The sequence below is a fragment of the Phyllobates terribilis genome, unplaced genomic scaffold (genome assembly GCF_046119375.1).
Source record: "Phyllobates terribilis strain yellow unplaced genomic scaffold, ASM4611937v1 Scaffold_8__6_contigs__length_399053987, whole genome shotgun sequence".
In the NCBI taxonomy this organism is placed as follows: Eukaryota; Metazoa; Chordata; class Amphibia; order Anura; family Dendrobatidae; genus Phyllobates; species Phyllobates terribilis.
In genome coordinates, this window is record NW_027362768.1 from 143,189,471 (window position 1) to 143,211,396 (window position 21,926).

Sequence of the window (21,926 nt, forward strand, 5' to 3'; positions counted from 1 at the left end):
CCAGGACCATCATTTGTACATGAATTCAGCACCAGAATCACCATCAGTACAGAAATACATCACCAGAACCACCATCATTAAATGAATAAATCACCTGAACCATGATCACTACATGAATACATCACTAAAACCACCATCAGTTCATGGTACATTAACTGTAATGTCTGGTCAGACCCATATACATTTGTATCATATGAACCTATTCATACTCCCAGTATATCCTTAACAATTGTAAGGAGATGCTGAGAGTTGTTGTTATCAGTCATCATCAGACTGCGGACCATACAGGAACCACAGTACTGATGAGAATTAGTCAGTATCACAAATAAACAATTACATCCAGGTACCTTATAAATGACGTTGTCTATGATTGCAGTCATTCTCTTTCTTTTCTTCATCTTGTCCAGATGCCATAATGGCTTTTCACATCCACATCTTGTCTCTGCAGACTTCCATCTTCTCCGGACTTCTGCAGCACATCCCGACATGGTGACCTTAAAAATAGTAATGTCATTATAATGCTCCTGAATAATAATATCAGCCCTATGCTTTGCCCCTGAATAAATAAATGCCTCTCACTGTATTCCCTACACAAAATATGACCCACACACAGTCCCTCTTATAGTACATAGCCTCCACACTGCCCTCTCCATTCCATACTGGGCCCACTCTTCATACTGTCCTCTCACACTATGTCCCCCCCTATAGTGCTCAGTCTCTATACTGTTCCCCTTCATCACATTCCCCCTCCTTGACATACTGTCCCCCCATACTGCCCCTTCTCTATACCTCCACCCCACACACATTACCCAGTCTGTATTCTGTACCCCCTCACACTGTCTCCTCACACTATTCCCCTCAATAGTCTTCTCACACATTCCCTCTCCCTCTTACTGTCTCCTCACACATCCTATCCCCGCTAACCATACTGTCTCCTCCAGGGGTGGATTAAGAGTAGCAAGGGCCCCGGGCAGTTTAGAAGGCGCGGCCCCCCCACACACACCTGATGTATCACATGTCACATGATCCCCTGTGATAGATCATGTGATAGTTCACGTGAAATTAATTTGGCACAATATTAATATATTAATTATAATAATTTTTTTTAGGCTGTGTGCCCACTATGCGTTTTTTAAGCGTCTCCGCAGCGGCAATTCCGCTGCAGAAACGCTTAAACGCTTGATAGAAGGTCTGCCATGTTCCCCAATGACAATCTGCGGAAATTTCCGCTGCGGATTATCATTGAGGAAAAATCCGCAACACTACCAATTATTTTGCGGAAGCGCGGCGTTTTCGCATTGGAGTGCATATCATCCGCATCACTGCATCTCTACATGTGGATACCATGCGTTTCAATGTGCGGATGGTACCCGGGTCTGGAGAAGAGGAGACTCTCCTCCGGACCAGGGTACCATAGAACCTGTAAAAAAAAAGAATAAAATAAAAAATAAATATTATACTTACCTTCTGATGGCCCCCAATGTCTTTATCTGATGCGTTCTGGCTTGCCGGCAGCTCGCGGTACACTCAAGGACCTGTGGTGACGTTATTTAGTCATGTGACGGGTCACGCGACCGCTGACGTCGGTAGGCCATCAGAAGGTAAGTATATATTTATTTTTTACCATTCTTTTACGGTCACACTATATAAATCCATGCCGGTTGCATGGATTTATATAGTGTGACCAAGTTGTCAAGTACTCTTCCAAGTGATGCTAAAATCGCTTGGAAAGCGCTTGTCAACCCGCATGCGGAAATGCATGTGAAGAACGCTTCACTTCCGCTTGTCCCTGGCAGGAAAAACGCATGTACAATCCGCATGTACAATCCGCATGTACAATCCGCATGTACAATCCGCATGTACAATCCGCATGCGTTTTTTCTGCCAGGGAGATGCAGAAACGCTCAAAAAACATCCGGAGCATTTCTGCATCGTGGGCACATAGCCTTACATTAATTGTATGGCTTAATATTGAGCACAGATAGCCATCTATACAGTCATGGCCAAAAGTTTTGAGAATGACACCAAAATTATATTTTCACATGATCTGCTGGCCTCTGGTTTTTATTAGTGTTTGTCTGATGTTTATATCACATACAGAAATATAATTGCAATCATATTATGAGTACCAATAGGTTATATTGACAGTTAGAATGAGTTAATGCAACAAATCAATATTTGCAGTGTTGCCCCTTCTTCTTCAAGACCTCTGTAATTCTCCCTGGCATGCTCTCAATCAACTTTTGGACCAAATCCTGACTGATAGCAGTCCATTCTTGCATAATCAATGCTTGCATTTTGCCAGAATTTGTTGGTTTTTGTTTGTCCATCCATCTCTTGATGATTGACGACTAGTGTTGAGCATTCCGATACTGAAATATCGGGTATCGGCCGATATTCACTGTATCGGAATTCCGATACTTAATTCCGATACTTTTATAATATCGAATACCGGAATCGGAAGTTCCCATAATGCCTGCGCTCTGCAGTGTCTCTGAAGGATGACAAGCTGGATGGCAGCGCTCAGCTGCGATCCAGCTTGTCATCAGAATGCCATCCCAGCGTGGGAGAATTCTCCTGATTGTTTAAAAGCCGGCGCGGTAAAAAGCCGCCGGCTTTTAAACAATCACGCAGCCCCATACTGCTTCCCCGCAGCCTCCCACCCCGATCCTCCGCTCCCCTCGCCACCTCCCATCCCGATCGTAAATTAGGACCGGACGGGGAGCGCAGCACCAAGGAGCGAAGGACCCGGGCGGGGAAGCCGGCAGTGAAAAGACTTCACCGCCGGCTTTCCCGTTCTGTGCTGCGCTTTCCCGCCGGTTATTTCAAATGAACAGCTGAGGTATCAGGTGATGCCGATCAGCTGTTCATTTGAAGTAGCCGCGGTGCCCTCAGAGGGTTCATGTGAGTTCATGCTTGACTGCATGAACTCACATCAACTTTCCCACGGCCGCACAGGTCAGCCTCACCTCCCGGACCCGTCATGATTAGTGTGTGCGGGGTGTGTGTGTGTGCGGGGTGTGTGTGCGGGTGTGTGTGCGGGGTGTGTGTGTGCGGGTGTGTGTGCGGGTGTGTCTGCGGGCAGACATAGGCCGATGTGACACTACTACTCCCATCGGCCTATGTCTGTCCCCCGTCCACTCCTGCCAGCAGGATCAGCTCGATGGGAGCAGTAGTTCCCATCAGCCTGATCCTGCTATTTAAATTGCCCTACTGTGTCCCCAATAAATGTTAAATACATGTCATTGGTGGCCAGTGGTTACCTAAAAGAAATTAGTTCATACATTACCTGTCCCCGCCGATCGCCACCTAAAATAAAGTAAAAAATAAAAAACTACACCTATACTCACCAAGACACCTAATTCCCCGAAGCCATCGATCTCCTGTAATAAAATATAAAATAATAAACCACAACCTTATCCTTACCCCTCTGTAGTAGTCCACGAGTGTCCCACGAAGATCTCCAGTTCAGAGCAGCCACATAGAATGTGACCGCTCTGAACCGCTGCCGCCGCTAGAATGACGGGGCCGTAAGGGTTCACCGGAGTTCAGGCAGCGCTGCTCCGGTTAGCTCCTTTACGGCACTGCTGTATCGTGAGAAATTCCCACGGTACAGCACTGCCGTAAAGGAGGTCTCCGGAGCTGCGCTGCCTGAATGCACTCCGGTGACCTCAGTCAGTGGCTCCCGCTGCCGGGAGCGGACGTGTTCCCGGCAGCGTGAGCTTACAGCAGCCATGCACAGCTGTCACCATCTCCAGATGTGACAGCTGTGCATGGGAGATCAGCGCAGGAACGTGGACAGGTAACTATTTTTTTTTTAGTAAACTAAGAATTAAATAAAATGGTGTTTTATTTCAAATAAATTATTTTTTTCTGGGTGTAGTGTGTGTTTTTTCTTTTTAACACTTTGTAGGTTAGTAATGGGGGTGTCATATAGACGGCCATCATTACTAACCTGGGCTTCATGGCAGCTGGCGCTGACATGAACCCCACCACTATTACCCCCTGCCACCGCACCAGGGCAGCGTGGAAGAGCGAGGCTAAGTGCCAGAATTGGCGCATCCTATGGATGCGCCATTTCTGGGGCGGCTGACGGCTGGTGTTTCTAGCCTGGGAGGGGGCCAATATTCATGGCACCCTTCCTGAGCTATTAATATCAGCCCCCAGCTGTCTGCCTAGCCTTTGCTAGCTATTAAAATAGAGGGGACTCCACGTCATTTTTTTTGGGGGGGTCCCCCATTTTAATAGCTAGTAAAGGCTAGGTATTCAGCTGGGGGCTGATATTAGTAGCCTGGGAAGCTCCGTGGGTTTTACCCACTTCCCAGGCTTCAAACATCTGCCCCAGCCGTCTGCTTAACCTCCGCTAGAGACTAAAATTATGGGGGATCCCACGCCATTTTTTTTTTAAATAAATCCTTTATTTTAACACTAAATGACATTTGAGGACTTAATAAAGATGCAGTCCCTAAATTATTATTTATTTTTTAATAAATTTTTCCCAAAACTTTTGACGTGGGCTTCGCCATATTTTTGTATGCCAGCCAGGTACAGCATCCAGCTTCTATGAACGCGCCATTTTCCGGGGCGGCCGCGGACTGCAATTTTCAGCGGGGGGGGGGGGCAGAAAGCTTGGGCCTCCCTGCGCTGCAGATTCCATCCCCCAGCTGCCTAGTTATACCTGGCTGGACACAAAAATAGGGAGAAGCTCCACGTTTTTTTTTTTTAATTATTTCATGAAATTCATGGAATAATTAAGAAAAAAAGGGCTTCCCTATATTGTTGTGTCCGGCTAGGTACAAATAGGCAGCTGGTGGTTGGGGGCAGCCCGTTCCTGCCTGCTGTACCTGGCTGGACACAAATATAGTGTGAAGCCCCACGTCAATTTTTTTTTAATTATTTCAGGAAATTCATGAAATAATTAAAAAAAAATTATGTGGGGCTTCGCCCTATAATTGTGTCCAGCCAGGTACAGCAGGCAGGAACGGGCTGCCCCCAACCACCAGCTGCCTATTTGTACCTAGCCGGACACAACAATATAGGGAAGCCCTTTTTTTCTTAATTATTCCATGAATTTCATGAAATAATTAAAAAAAAAAATGTGTGGCGCTTCGCCCTATTTTTGTGTCCAGCCAGGTACAACTAGGCAGCTGGGGGCTGGAATCTGCAGCGCAGGGAGACCCAAGCTTTCTGGGCCCCACCCGCTGCAAATTGCAGTCCGCAGCCGCCCCGGAAAATGGCGCGTTCATAGAAGCGCCATCTTCTGGCGCTGTACCCAACTCATCCAGGGCCCTGGTGCGGTGGCTCACTGGGTAATAAAGGGGTTAAGGCCAGCTTGGCATTATCAGCTGGCCCTAAGCCCGAAATTCATGGGGTCACGCCAATATTAGACATGACCGCCATGAATTTCTAGTAAAGTATTTAAAAAAAACACAAACACCCAGAAAAAAGTCCTTTAATTGAAATAAAGACACAATTCTTTATTGTTCTAAATTAAACCATACTTACCGCCACGCCCATTCCAGCTGAAGCCAACGATCTCCTGCAATAAAAGTAAAATAATAAAGCAACCTCATCCTTACCTTTCCATGGTTCCCAGGACAGCTTCAGCTCTGCTACATCGAGATGACAGGCTGGACCGCAGCAGAACGCTGCCATCCAGCCTGTCATCCCGCGGACACTGAGAAGCGCAGGCATGCTTGCGCTCCTCAGTGTCTCTCTGTGACGTCATCCAGATGAGCCGAGGTCATGTCCAATGAACTCAGCTCACCTCATGCACGTCACTGACAGCGTGGGAAAATTCTCCTGCACTCAGCGCTTCAGCGTGAGAATTCTCCCACGCTGTCAGTGACGTGCATGAGGTGCGCCGAGTTCATTGGACATGACCTCACCTCATGCACGTCACTGACAGCGTGGGAAAATTCTCACGCTGAAGCGCTGAGTGCAGGAGAATTCTCCCACGCTGTCAGTGACGTACATGAGGTGAGCCGAGTTCATTGTCGGCTCATCTGGATGCCGTCACAGCCAGACACTGAGGAGTGGAAGTATGCCTGCGCTTCTCAGTCTCTGCGGGATGACAGGCTGGATGGCAGCGTTCTGCTGCGGTCCAGCCTGTCATCTCGATGTAGCAGAGCTGGAGCCGTCGTGGGAGCCATGGAAAGGTAAGGATGAGGTTGCTTTATTATTTTTCTTTTATTGCAGGAGATCGTTGGCTTCAGCTGGAATGGGCGTGATGGTAAGTATGGTTTAATTTAGAACAATAAAGAATTGTGTGTTTATTTCAATTAAAGGACTTTTTTCAGGGTGTTTGTGTTTTTTTTAAATACTTTACTAGAAATTCATGGTGGTCATGTCTAATATTGGCGTGACCCCATGAATTTCGGGCTTGGGGCCAGCTGATAATGCCAAGCTGGCCTTAACCCCTTTATTACCCAGTGAGCCACCGCATCAGGGCCCTGGATGAGTTGGGTACAGCGCCAGAAGATGGCGCTTCTATGAACGCGCCATTTTCCGGGGCGGCTGCGGACTGCAATTTGCAGCGGGTGGGGCCCAGAAAGCTTGGGCCTCCCTGCGCTGCAGATTCCAGCCCCCAGCTGCCTAGTTGTACCTGGCTGGACACAAAAATAGGGCGAAGCTCCACGTTTTTTTTTTTTAAATTCATGAAATTCATGGAATAATTAAGAAAAAAAGGGCTTCCCTATATTGTTGTGTCCGGCTAGGTACAAATAGGCAGCTGGTGGTTGGGGGCAGCCCGTTCCTGCCTGCTGTACCTGACTGGACACAAATATAGGGCGAAGCCCCACATCAATTTTTTTAAATTATTTCATGAATTTCCTGAAATGATTTAAAAAAAATTGACGTGGGGCTTCGCACTATATTTGTGTCCAGCCAGGTACAGCAGGCAGGAACGGGCTGCCCCCAACCACCAGCTGCCTATTTGTACCTGGTTGGACACAACAATATAGGGAAGCCCTTTTTTTCTTAATTATTTCATGAATTTCATGAAATAATTTAAAAAAAAAAATACGTGAAGCTTCTCCCTATTTTTGTGTCCAGCCAGGTACAACTAGGCAGCTGGGAGATGGAATCTGCAGCGCAGGGAGGCCCAAGCTTTCTGCCCCCCCCCTCCCCCCGCTGAAAATTGCAGTCCGCAGCCACCCCGGAAAATGGCGCGTTCATAGAAGCTGGATGCTGTACCTGGCTGGCATACAAAAATATGGCGAAGCCCACGTCAAAAGTTTTGGGAAAAATTTATTAAAAAATAAATAATAATTTAGGGACTGCATCTTTATTAACTCCTCAAATGTCATTTAGTGTTAAAATAAAGGACTTATTTTAAAAAAAATTGACGTTGGGCTTCGCCCTATATTTGTGTCCAGCCAGGTACAGCAGGCAGGAACAGGCTGCCCCCAACCACCAGCTGCCTATTTGTACCTGGCCGGACACAACAATATAGGGAAGCCCTTTTTTAAAAAAATTATTTCATGAAATAATTAAAAAAAAATTGACGTGGGGCTTCGCACTATATTTGTGTCCAGCCAGGTACAGCAGGCAGGAATGGGCTGCCCCCAACCACCAGCTGCCTATTTGTACCTGGTTGGACACAACAATATAGGGAAGCCCTTTTTTTCTTAATTATTCCATGAATTTCATGAAATAATTAAAAAAAAAAATGCGTGGGGCTTCGCCCTATTTTTGTGCCCAGCCAGATACAACTAGGCAGCTGGGGGCTGGAATCCGCAGCGCAGGGAGACCCAAGCTTTCTGGGCCACCCCCGCTGCAAATTGCAGTCCGCAGCCGCCCCAGAAAATGGCGCGTTCATAGAAGCGCCATCTTCTGGCGCTGTACCCAACTCATCCAGGGCCCTGGTGCGGTGGCTCACTGGGTAATAAAGGGGTTAAGGCCAGCTTGGCATTATCAGCTGGCCCTAAGCCCAAAATTCATGGGGTCACGCCAATATTAGACATGACCACCATGAATTTCTAGTAAAGTATTTAAAAAAACACAAACACCAAGAAAAAAGTCCTTTAATTGAAATAAACACACAATTCTTTATTGTTCTAAATTAAACCATACTTACCACCCCGCCCATTCCAGCTGAAGCCAACGATCTCCTGCAATAAAAGTAAAATAATAAAGCAACCTCATCCTTACCTTTCCATGGCTCCCACGACAGCTTCAGCTCTGCTACATCGAGATGACAGGCTGGACCGCAGCAGAACGCTGCCATCCATCCTGTCATCCCGCAGACACTGAGAAGCGCAGGCATACTTCCACTCCTCAGTGTCTGGCTGTGACGGCATCCAGATGAGCCGAGGTCATGTCCAATGAACTCCGCTCACTTCATGTACGTCACTGACAGCGTGGGAAAATTCTCCTGCACTCAGCACTTCAGCGTGAGAATTTTCCCACGCTGTCAGTGACGTGCATGAGGTGAGCTGAGTTCATTGGACATGACCTCACCTCATGTATGTCACTGACAGCGTGGGAGAATTCTCACGCTGAAGCGCTGAGTGCAGGAGAATTTTCCCACGCTGTCAGTGACGTGCATGAGGTGAGCTGAGTTCATTGGACATGAACTCGGCTCATCTGGATGACGTCACAGAGAGACACTGAGGAGCGCAAGCATGCCTGCGCTTCTCAGTGTCTGCGGGATGACAGGCTGGATGGCAGCTTTCTGCTGCGGTCCAGCCTGTCATCTCGATGTAGCAGAGCTGGAGCTGTCCTGGGAACCATCGAAAGGTAAGGATGAGGTTGCTTTATTATTTTTCTTTTATTGCAGGAGATCGTTGGCTTCAGCTGGAATGGGCGTGATGGTAAGTATGGTTTAATTTAGAACAATAAAGAATTGTGTCTTTATTTCAATTAAAGGACTTTACTCTGGGTGTTTGTGTTTTCTTTTAACTTTGACTATGGGGTTAGTAATGGGGGTGTCTTATAGACGCCTCTCCATTACTAACCTGGGCTTGATGTCAGCTGGCATTATAAGCTGACATCAACCCCAACCCTATTACCCCCTGCCACCGCACCAGGGCAGCGTGGAAGAGCGAGGCTAAGTGCCAGAATTGGCGCATCCTATGGATGCGCCATTTCTGGGGCGGCTGACGGCTGGTGTTTCTAGCCTGGGAGGGGGCCAATATTCATGGCACCCTTCCTGGGCTATTAATATCAGCCCCCAGCTGTCTGCCTAGCCTGTGCTAGCTATTAAATTAGGGGGGACCCCACGTCATTTTTTTTGGGGGGTCCCCCATTTTAATAGCTAGTAAAGGCTAGGTATTCAGCTGGGGGCTGATATTAGTAGCCTGGGAAGCTCCGTGGGTATTACCCCCTTCCCAGGCTTCAATCATTTGCCCCAGCTGTCTGCTTAACCTCCGCTAGAGCCTAAAATTAAGGGGAACTGTAGCACCCTGAGGATTCGGCTGCTACAGGAGTATTGCACCTCAACCCAGAGGTGTGATATTCCACTCCCGGGTAAGGAAGGAGTGTGGAACTGAGCTCAGATAGACTGCATGCATTACATACATCCCATTTCCGGGGAGCAGGCCGACGGCACTCCCACTTAGAAATGTGCAGGTGCGACCGAGCCTGTTCCTGGCTGGAGTGGGAGGGGGGAGGAACATCCCATGTAGTGTAGGGGCAGATAGGGGGAGCAGTCTGGGTAGTGGTAGGAGCTCATTGGGTGCTGGTCACCTGAGCTCACACATAGAGGGTGTATATAAGGTGGGCACCATCAAAGATCAGGGTCAGACGCAGAGGAGCCTGTCAGACGCTGAGCACAAGTCAGTAGGAGAGAACAAGTCTGCTGCAGAGGAAGTCAGCCTGCAGCAAGGGAGCAGAGCAGACCTGAGCCTGAAGAGTGAGAGAGTGGAGTGCAGAAAGACCCAGAGGGGGACAAAGAAGGGACCCAAGAACCCAAATAACAACACCGGGTGAGGAGTCAGCAGAAGGGTACCGGAACCCAAGCTGGTGGGGGTAAAAACATTCCCCAGCCAGAGACCGGAGACCGTGGGCAGCGTCTGTCACGGTCACCCACTACATTCACCCTGAAGGCACACCACATAGAGGGTCAGGGAACCTGAGGCCAAAGGTTGCCCAACAGAAGGCCCGAGGGAGCTGGATTTAGGTGAATCACTGGTGGGGACGGCTGAAGAAAGGACAGAGGGAGAGCTCAGGGCCACGCTCCGGACTTGTTTGGGGGTTGGCTGGATCCAGGACCTGGTGGACGCAGCACGGCTCGGGAGGTCACTTGGAGCTAGAGTGACCAGGAACATCTGCAGTAAGTAAAGACCCTTAACTGCACAACCCGAGTCTGTCATCATTACCGGCTGCACCGCACCACCACAACCCCCATCCTCTGCGCCTGTCCCCTCTGAGGCTATACCCCTCCCGTTGGGGGTTATCCCACCAAGCTGCGCATCCACCATCAGCCTCAGCGGACCCTGCTGCAGCGGCGGCCACAGTGACCGCATCACAACGGGTGGCGTAGTCGACACACGAACTTTAATAACATCAGTAAGGACTGCCACATAACACTGAGCTTGACGCCCTGGGCACGGGACCGGGTCACAGCCGCTCGGAGACTACAAACCCCCATCTGATCCGGTGCCGGGTATTCCCCTCAAAAAGGAATATGTCCCAGGGGGCGCGTCAACTTTGGCGTAGCCGGCAGGATTACGTGCCCGCAACACCCGGGTACTGCGTGCCTGAAGAAAAGTGCAAGTTTACCTCAGAAAGAAGTCTCCTGCCGGTTCCGGAGGGTCCACGCCATCGGACTCCATCACCAGTCGTTTCCCGCCGATTGTCCGCCATTCCCAACTTGTTCCCGCCATCTGCAGAGTTTCCCGCCACTGGGCGACGCTTCCCGCCAAAACCGCAGATTTCCCGCCTTGGAAGAGCAGCGGACGCCATTATGGGCGTGCCAAAGGAGGGCAAGAGGCCACCTCCCATCGTGGGCCAGGACAGAAAATGGCGCCAAAAGTGGAAACCGCCCCCACCAACAGAGACTGTGATGCTGGAGGTGTCTGTCAGCGTGAAAGAACTCCCCCTGGAGCTGACAGTCACCGAGTTGCCCCGGGACCGCCCTCGAAGTGGGAGGAGACGAAAGGAAAGAGAAAAGATGGGTGTCGCTTGGAGCAGTCTAGAACGAGCGCACCCGGAGACAAGGTGTCTAGAGCGAGAGCACCCGGAGTCGAGAAGAGGAAGAGTAGACCCGGGAATGGAGCGGCAGCAGAGCAGCACCGGCCCGCTGGCCAGGAGCCTGCAAAAGGAAGAAGGAAGAGAGCAGAGCAGCACCGGCCCGCTGGCCAGGAGCCTGCCGGAAACAGAGCAGAGCAGCACCGACCCGATGGTCAGGAGCCTGCTGGAGTCAACAACCCCGCTAGGCTTAGCGGAGATCCTAGCGCAACTCCCCCGAGACCGGGAGTGCGCGCGGAGTGCCCTGGAGGGCCTCGCGGGAAGGATGGCCCGAGTGCAGAGGGAGATCCTGGCGGAGTGGGGCCGGGAGATGGCCCAGCAAGCTGGAACCCGTCCACGGAACCCGCTCCCTTGGAAGAAGACATCGACTGCCTCTGCGGATGACGCGGGAGGACCCAAGGCCGGAGACGGCGCAGAAGAGGGAGCGAGACGCATGGCAGCAGGTAAGGGGGACGCCTATACCCCATACCGGAAGACCGCTTACCTGCCCCAGCTCCCCGTCGCAGAGCCCGAAGGTCCCCCGGCCGTACCCGAGACCGCCATGACACCGCCACCGACTAGGCCCCGACCGGAAGCCGCCGTCGCGACCCCGATGACGTCACGCATCGTGACCCGGAGCGTGGCGCAGGAAGAAGAGCCTCCGGCCTGGTCACAGGGCCTAGCGTTTCCGGGCGCCGCATCCAAAGCAGAGCCATCTACCTCCGCGGAGCCTCCGGCCTGGTCGCAAGGCCAGGTAACCCAGGGCGCCGCCGTCCTAACGGTGCCCTTCACCTTCCAGGTGCCCCAGGCCTGGCCGCAAGGCCTGGGCAACCCGGGCGCCATCACCACCGCGCCCGCGCCCGCTATACCAAGGGTGCCACACCTGGGGGAGGACCTCTTCGGCCAGCTCACATGGCCGGACGGGCGGCCCTTCATCTGGCCCGAAGGGTACCCTGAGCTAGAGCGGCAGCAAAGACTAGGGCCCTTGTGTGAGCCCCTAATCCCGGCTCCGAAGCCCGTGACTCGGGTCTCGCCTCCACTCGAGGAAGCCCAGTTCGTGTGGGACCCCACGGGAGAAGATCTGATGGGGTTCACCGGAGAGACTCGGGCAGCTGCAGCAGAGCGTACCGAGTGTTGCCGTCAACAGCTGGCAGAGTTCAAGAGAGAACGAGAGGAGAGGCGGGCCAGAGAGCAATGGGCCCAGACCCGCAGCGCGGAGCAAAAGAGTCGGACCAGAAGGGACCCCCGTGCAGCAGATCGTCCCCGTACCATCGGGACGGTAATAAAGTTTAATGCGCAGCATGGGTGGGGCTTCATAAGGGACCGGAGCACCATGGGTGATGTCTTCGTTACCCGACGGGACGTCGAGTCCCACCTGCCAGAGGGTCACAAAGGCCGTGACCTCTACGTCGGTGATGAGGTAACGTTCACCCGGCACAAGTGTGCCAAGGGACCCTACGCCCTCCACGTGCATCGCCTGACGGAGGAGGAGTTGCGGTGTAGGGAGGAGGAGCCAGAAGACTCGGACGGGTTCAAGGCTAGAAGGTACTATGACTGAAATAGTACAAAGGACTGTATATAGTTACCTGTCGGGGTACCCAAGTAATCGTGGCTGCTTTAAAGTTTAGTCCCCGTTGGGACCAGCTGAGTAAACTGTTCACCCGTTAACCCCTTAATCCCACAGGCTGAGGACTGTGAGCAGCCATTCCCTTCCCTATACCTGGCCGGGGACTGAGAACGGCCAAAATTCCCCTGTACATAGTTGCGCTTTCTAAGGCGCCCCCTACTGGTTTTATGAGAAACTGCTTATCAAAAGACTGTCGCACTTTACCTGGTCACGAGTTGCACGGTGACCAGAGGAGGAAGAAAGAAAGAGACGACGAGAATGTTATAATGATGTTTATATGAAAAAGTTATATATATATAGTATTTTATATGTTTTACATGTTTATAAAAATTTGTATGTTTTGGTGTTTTTGTCTTTGCAGCCCGAGGACGTGCTGTGATTTACCAGGGGGGAATGTAGCACCCTGAGGATTTGGCTGCTACAGGAGTATTGCACCTCAACCCAGAGGTGTGATATTCCACTCCCGGGTAAGGAAGGAGTGTGGAACTGAGCTCAGATAGACTGCATGCATTACATACATCCCATTTCCGGGGAGCAGGCCGACGGCACTCCCACTTAGAAATGTGCAGGTGCGACCGAGCCTGTTCCTGGCTGGAGTGGGAGGGGGGAGGAACATCCCATGTAGTGTAGGGGCAGATAGGGGGAGCAGTCTGGGTAGTGGTAGGAGCTCATTGGGTGCTGGTCACCTGAGCTCACACATAGAGGGTGTATATAAGGTGGGCACCATCAAAGATCAGGGTCAGACGCAGAGGAGCCTGTCAGACGCTGAGCACAAGTCAGTAGGAGAGAACAAGTCTGCTGCAGAGGAAGTCAGCCTGCAGCAAGGGAGCAGAGCAGACCTGAGCCTGAAGAGTGAGAGAGTGGAGTGCAGAAAGACCCAGAGGGGGACAAAGAAGGGACCCAAGAACCCAAATAAGAACACCGGGTGAGGAGTCAGCAGAAGGGTACCGGAACCCAAGCTGGTGGGGGTAAAAACATTCCCCAGCCAGAGACCGGAGACCGTGGGCAGCGTCTGTCACGGTCACCCACTACATTCACCCTGAAGGCACACCACATGGAGGGTCAGGGAACCTGAGGCCAAAGGTTGCCCAACAGAAGGCCCGAGGGAGCTGGATTTAGGTGAATCACTGGTGGGGACGGCTGAAGAAAGGACAGAGGGAGAGCTCAGGGCCACGCTCCGGACTTGTTTGGGGGTTGGCTGGATCCAGGACCTGGTGGACGCAGCACGGCTCGGGAGGTCACTTGGAGCTAGAGTGACCAGGAACATCTGCAGTAAGTAAAGACCCTTAACTGCACAACCCGAGTCTGTCATCATTACCGGCTGCACCGCACCACCACAACCCCCATCCTCTGCGCCTGTCCCCTCTGAGGCTATACCCCTCCCGTTGGGGGTTATCCCACCAAGCTGCGCATCCACCATCAGCCTCAGCGGACCCTGCTGCAGCGGCGGCCACAGTGACCGCATCACAACGGGTGGCGTAGTCGACACACGAACTTTAATAACATCAGTAAGGACTGCCACATAACACTGAGCTTGACGCCCTGGGCACGGGACCGGGTCACAGCCGCTCGGAGACTACAAACCCCCATCTGATCCGGTGCCGGGTATTCCCCTCAAAAAGGAATATGTCCCAGGGGGCGCGTCAGAACCCCACGCCAATTTTTTTTTAAATAAATCCTTTATTTTAACACTAAATGACAAGTACAGTAATCAACACTGTCACTGTACTTCATATATATGTGACTGACATGTTTCTATCTATCTAATCTATGTGTGATTCTCTATTCCTTCTATTCTAAATTGTCGGGTACAGATGCTGAATTGCCGGCCGGCTTTCTTAAAGAGACGGTGCATGAAAACACTATTATTTTTTTAAATAAATCCTTTACACTAAATGACAAGTTCTGTAAGCAACACTGTCACTGTACTTCTTATATATGTGACTGACATGTTTCTATCTATCTAATCTATGTGTGAAGCTCTATTCTGTCTGTTATAAATTGTCGGGTACAGATGCTGAATTGCCGGCCGGCTTTTTTAAAGAGACGGTGCACGAAAACACTAATATTTTTTTTAATAAATCCTTTACACTAAATGACAAGTACAGTAAGCAACACTGTCACTGTACTTCATATATATGTGACTGACATGTTTCTATCTATCTAATCTATGTGTGAAGCTCTATTCTTTCTGTTGTAAATTGTCGGGTACCGGTGAATGCCGCTGATGAATTGCCGGCTTTTCATGTCATTCTACATTATTCTTAGTTGTTTTACTTCATGTAGAATTAACCTACAAGGAAAGAAAGGGTTTATTTTCATTCCGATATTTGTGTCCCATTGACTTGCATTGGTTTCCGGTATCGGAATCGGCGATATCCGATACTTTTTGGGTATCGGCCCGATCCAATCCGATACGATATTTCCTGATATCGGAAGGTATCGCTCAACACTATTGACGACAAGTTCTCAATGGGATTAAGATCTGGGGAGTTTCCAGGCCATGGACCCAAAATCTCTACGTTTTGTTCCATGAGCCATTTAGTTATCACCTTTGCTTTATGGCAAGGTGCTCCATCATGCTGGAAAAGGCATTGTTGGGCGCCAAACTGCTCTTGGACGGATGGGAGAAGTTGCTCTTGGAGGACATTCTGGTACCATTCTTTATTCATGGCTGTGTTTTTAGGCAAGACTGTGAGTGAGCCGATTCCCTTGGCTGAGAAGCAACCCCACACATGAATGGTTTCAGGATGCTTTACAGTTGGCATGAGACAAGACTGGTGGTAGCGCTCACCTCTTCTTCTCCGAATAAGCTGTTTTCCAGATGTCCCAAACAATCGAAAAGGGGATTCATCAGAGAAAATGACTTTGCCCCAGTCCTCAGCAGTCCACTCCCTGTACCTTTTGCAGAATATCAGTCGGTCCCTGATGTTTTTTCTGGAGAGAAGTGGCTTCTTTGCTGCCCTCCTTGAAACCAGCCCTTGCTCAAAGAGTCTCCACCTCACAGTGCGTGCAGAAGCACTCACACCAGCCTGCTGCCATTCCTGAGCAAGCTCGGCACTGCTGGTAGTCCGATCCCGCAGCTGAAACAGTTTTAAGATACGGTCCTGGCGCTTGCTGGTCTTTCTTGGGCGCCCTGGAGCCTTTTTGACAACAATGGAAGCTCTCTCCTTGAAATTCTTGATGATGCGATAGATTGTTGACTAAGGTGCAATCTTTGTAGCTGCGATACTCTTCCCTGTTAGGCCATTTTTGTGCAGTGCAATGATGGCTGCACGTGTTTCTTTAGAGATAACCATGGCTAACTGAAGAGAAACAATGATACCAAGAACCAGCCTCCTTTTAAAGTGTCCAGTGATGTCATTCTTACTTAATCATGACTGACTGATCGCCAGCCCTGTCCTCATCAACACCCACACCTGTGTTAATGGATCAATCACTAAAACGATGTTAGCTGCTCCTTTTAAGGCAGGACTGCAATGATGTTGAAATGTGTTTTGGGGGTTAAAGTTCATTTTCTGGGCAAATATTGACTTTGCAAGTACAGTAATTACTGTTAAGCTGATCACTCTTTGACATTCAGGAGTATATGCAAATTGCCATTACAAAAAATGAAGCAGTAAACTTTGGAAAAATTACTATTTGTCTCATTCTCAATACTTTTGGCCATGACTGTACACATCAGGGGGCCGCACGTAGCTATCTACACAGCAGGAGGCCGCACATAGCCATCTATACACAGCGGGAGGTCGCACGTGGCCATCTATACACAGCAGGCCGCACGTAGCCATCTATACACAGCAGGAGGCCGCACGTAGCCATCAATACACAGCAGCAGGCCACACGGTGCCATCTATACACAGCGGGAGGTTGCACGTAGCCATCTATACACAGCAGGAGGCCGCACGTAGCCATCTATACACATCAGGAGGCCGCACGTAGCCATCTATACACAGCAGGAGGCCGCACGGTGCCATCTATACACAGCAGGAGGCCGCACGTAGCCATCTATACACAGCGGGAGGTTGCACGTAGCCATCTATACACAGCAGGAGGCCGCACATAGCCATCTATACACAGCGGGAGGCCGCACATAGCCATCTATATACAGCGGGAGGCCGCATGGCGCCATCTATACACAGCAGGAGGCCACACGGCGCCATCTATACACAGCGGTACGCCGCACACAGTCACGCGCACACCCAAACATATACAGACATATACAGTACAGACCAAAAGTTTGGACACACCTTCTCATTTAAAGATTTTTCTGTATTTTCATGACTATGAAAATTGTACATTCACACTGAAGGCATCAAAACTATGAATTAACACATGTGGAATTATATACTTAACAAAAAAGTGTGAAACAACTGAAAATATGTCTTATATTCTAGGTTCTTCAAAGTAGCCACCTTTTGCTTTGATGACTGTTTTGCACACTCGTGGCATTCTCTTGATGAGCTTCAAGAGGTAGTCACCGGAAATGGTCTTCCAACAATCTTGAAGGAGTTCCCAGAGATGCTTAGCACTTGTTGACCCTTTTGCCTTCACTATGCGGTCCAGCTCACCCCAAACCATCTCGATTGGGTTCAGGTCTGGTGACTGTGGAGGCCAGGTCATCTGGAGTAGCACCCCATCACTCTCCTTTTTGGTCTAATAGCCCTTTCACAGCCTGGAGGTGTGTTTGGGGTCATTGTCCTGTTGAAAAATAAATGATGGTCCAACTAAACGCAAACCGGATGGAATAGCATGCCGCTGCAAGATGCTGTGGTAGCCATGCTGGTTCAGTATGCCTTCAATTTTGAATAAATCCCCAACATTGTCACCAGCAAAGCACCCCCACACCATCACACCTCCTCCTCCATGCTTCACGGTGGGAACCAGGCATGTAGAGTCCATCCGTTCACCTTTTCTGCGTCGCACAAAGACACGGTGGTTGCAACCAATGACCTCAAATTTGGACTCATCAGACCAAAGCACAGATTTCCACTGGACTAATGTCCATTCCTTGTGTTCTTTAGCCCAAACAAGTCTCTTCTGCTTGTTGCCTGTCCTTAGCAGTGGTTTCCTAGCAGCTATTTTACTATGAAGGCCTGCTGCACAAAGTATCCTCTTAACAGTTGTTGAAGAGATGTGTCTGCTGCTAGAACTCTGTCTGGCATTGATCTGGTCTCTAATCTGAGCTGCTGTTAACCTGTGATTTCTGAGGCTGGTGACTCGGATAACCTTATCCTCAGAAGCAGAGGTGACTCTTGGTCTTCCTTTTCTGGGGCGGTCCTCATGTGAGCCAGTTTCTTTGTAGCGCTTGATGGTTTTTGCAACTGCACTTGGGGACACTTTCAAAGTTTTCCCAATTTTTTTCACTGACTGACCTTCATTTCTTAAAGTAATGATGGCCACTCGTTTTTCTTTACTTAGCTGCTTTTTCTTGCCATAATACAAATTCTAACAGTCTATTCAGTACGATTATCAGCTGTGTATCCACCAGACTTCTGCACAACACAACTGATGGTCCCAACCCCATTTAAAAGGCAAGAAATCCCACTTATTAAACCTGACAGGGCACACCTGTGAAGTGAAAACCATTTCCCGCTCAAGCTCGGGGCTTCATAAACCAGTGCACCCTGCACTTTGAACTCCTGTCCCACCAGTTTATCTCCGACCGGGCCAAAGTAGCCTTCATCATGTCCCATCTCACGGGGGAGGCACTGGCTTGACTAAATCCTCTATGGGAGAGAGGAGACCCCCTGGTGTCCAACCTGCCAGCCTTTCTCACGGCTTTCCGGAAAGTCTTCGACGAACCCGGACGGAAGACCTCATCCGCATCATTTCTGCTACGTCTCCATCAAGGAAATCTCACCGTGGGCCAATATGCCATACGGTTCCGTACCCTTGCTTCGGAGCTGGCCTGGGATAACGACGCCCTGGTGTCTGTCTTTTGGGAGGGTCTGTCCGGCCGTATTAAAGATGAACTCGCCGGTCGGGACATACCTACCACTCTCGACGACTTAATAACTCTTGCCACCCGGACTGATATCCGGTTCCAGGAACGCGCCAAAGAGGTCACCCGTGAGAGGAGGTTTCCACGTCTAGCCCCTACCTTTCAGAAACCTGTCCCTTCTCCTGCTACTTCCCAGGCACACTCACCCGAGCCTATGCAGGTCGACCAGACCAAGATGGTCAAAACCCGTCAAGAGTTACGCCGTGCCGAGGGGAGCTGCTTCTACTGTGGCAGTAAGGAGCACCGGATCCGTTCCTGCCCGGAGAGGTCGGGAAACGCCTGTGTCTAGGATCGCTCAGAGAGGTCGTCCTAGACAAGAGTAAACCCTCTCCATCTCTGTTGCTGTCGGTCTCTATCATCTGCGGGGAGAACCGTTATTTTGAACTAGCCCAACTTGACTCTGGAGCTGCCGGAAATCTCATTTCTCAGTCTCTGGTAGAGAAATACCGCATTCCCACCAAACCTCTAGCTGTACCCTTATCTGTCGCTGCCGTGGATGGGGGCCTCTTACCACATCCCATCCAACTCATCACTGAATCCATAACCCTGCAGGTGGGAATGCTGCACTCTGAGAGCATCTTCTTTCATGTTCTGCCTGGACTCTCTCACGCCCTATTGCTAGGCCTACCTTGGCTTCAGAAACATGCACTCGTGCTTGATTGGCAGACCGGAGAAGTCCTTCGCTGGGGACAGGACTGCCATAAGACTTGTTTAGTTCCCGTCCATCCTGTCCGTCCTTCTCCTACTCCAGCCAATCTACCTGGTCTTCCGGCTCCTTATTGGTCGTATGCGGACGTCTTTAATAAAAAGGAGGCAGAGACATTACCCCCTCATAGACCATACGACTGCCCAATCGACCTGATGCCCGGCGCTACTCCTCCCCGTGGGCGCATTTACCCTTTGTCCGCTGCTGAGACCCGATCCATGTCAGAATATATTGAGGAGAATCTGGCCCGGGGATTCATCCGGAAATCTACTTCCCCGGCGGGAGCAGGCTTCTTCTTCGTCAAAAAGAAGGATGGCTCACTCCGTCCCTGTATAGACTACAGAGGCCTTAACCAGATTACGGTGAAGAATAAATACCCCCTTCCGCTCATTCTGGAATTATTTGACCGTCTGAGGGGGGCTAGAATCTTCACCAAGCTGGACCTCCGTGGGGCGTATAACCTGGTCCGTATCCGTCAGGGGGATGAATGGAAGACGGCATTCAACACCCGGGACGGCCACTATGAATACCTGGTAATGCCCTTCGGTCTCTGTAACGCTCCCGCCGTCTTTCAAGAGTTGGTCAATGACATCTTCCGGGACCTTCTCTACTCCTGCGTAGTGGTTTACCTGGACGACATCTTGGTCTTCTCTCCGGATCTCCCCACACACCGGAGGGATGTTCGTCAGGTTCTGCTCAGGCTCAGGCAGAACCACCTCTACGCTAAATATGAGAAGTGCCTGTTTGAGCAGACCTCGCTTCCGTTTTTGGGCTACATAATTTCTCAGACCGGCCTACGAATGGATCCTGAGAAACGGTCTGCCATCGAGAAGTGGCCTCGACCAGAGGGGTTGAAGGCTATTCAGCGGTTCCTGGGCTTCGCCAACTACTACCGCCTCTTCATACCGCACTTCTCTTCCCGGACTGCCCCAATCTCTGCGCTCACCCGTAAGGGCACTAATCCCAGAGAATGGCCGCCCGAAGCTGAGGAAGCCTTTCTTTCCTTAAAACAGGCTTTCTCTTCCGCCCCGGTGCTGCATCGCCCGGACGGCAACAAGCAATTCTTCCTGGAAGTTGACGCCTCCTCCTCTGGAGCCGGAGCGGTACTTACCCAAAAATCGTCTTCCGGGAGAATGGTAACTTGCGGCTTCTTCTCCAAACTCTTCTCCTCTTCCGAGCGCAACTATTCTATAGGAGACCGAGAATTATTGGCCATTAAGCTGGCATTGGAGGAGTGGCGTTACCTGCTCGAGGGGGCTCTTCACCCGGTAATAATTTACACGGACCACAAGAACTTGGCTTACCTCTAGAGTGCCCAGAGACTTAACCCGCGCCAAGCCCGGTGGTCCTTGTTTTTTGCTCGCTTTGATTTTGTTCTTCATTTTCGCCCGGCTGACAAAAACATCAAAGCTGACGCCTTGTCCCGATCCTTCCTGGTGTCTGATCTTGAGGAGGAACCTAAACACATCATCAATCCCACCAGAGTAATGCAGGTGGCCCCCGTGAGTCTAAATCGTCTCCCTCCCGGTAAGACATTCGTAACGGTACCTGATCGGGAGAAGATCCTACACTGGGGTCACTCGTCTAAGCTTGCTGGCCATGCCGGTCAGAAAAAGACCCTCCAGCTTATCACCCGGCACTACTGGTGGCTTACCCTGCACAAGGACGTAATAGACTTTGTTTCTGCCTGTGTGTCCTGCGCCCGCAACAAGGTTCCGAGACACCTGCCAGCCGGTCGCCTCCTTCCTCTTCCAGTACCTGCTGCCCCATGGCAGCATATAGCTATGGACTTCATAACAGATCTCCCTGTCTCTGCCAGTTGTACGGTCATTTGGGTGGTCGCTGACCGCTTTTCCAAAATGGCTCATTTCATTCCCCTGCCAGGCCTCCCGTCTGCACCCGAGCTGGCTAAAGACTTTATCCGCCACATCTTCCGTCTCCATGGCCTGCCCCTCCACATTGTGTCGGATCGTGGGGTTCAGTTCACCTCACGCTTCTGGAGAGCCACATGTAAGCTACTAGACGTCACCCTGGACTTCTCCTCCGCATACCACCCACAGTCCAATGGTCAAGTGGAGCGGATCAATCAGATCCTGACCAGTTACCTCCGGCACTTCGTTAATGCCCACCATTCAGACTGGGTGGATCTCCTGCCATGGGCCGAATTCTCTTACAATAATCACGAGAGCGAATCTTCCTCCAAATCCCTGTTTTTTGTAGTCTTCGGTCAGCATCCTCGGATCCCATTTCCAGTCTCCACCTCGGTGGACAATCCGGCTGCGGAATCTCTCGTTAGCAAATTTTCCTCCATTTGGGAGAGTACCCGATCCGCACTCCTTCAGTCGTCCGAGCGGATGAAAAAACACGCTGACAAAAAACGCCTGGATCCTCCACAATTCCGTCCTGGAGATAAAGTCTGG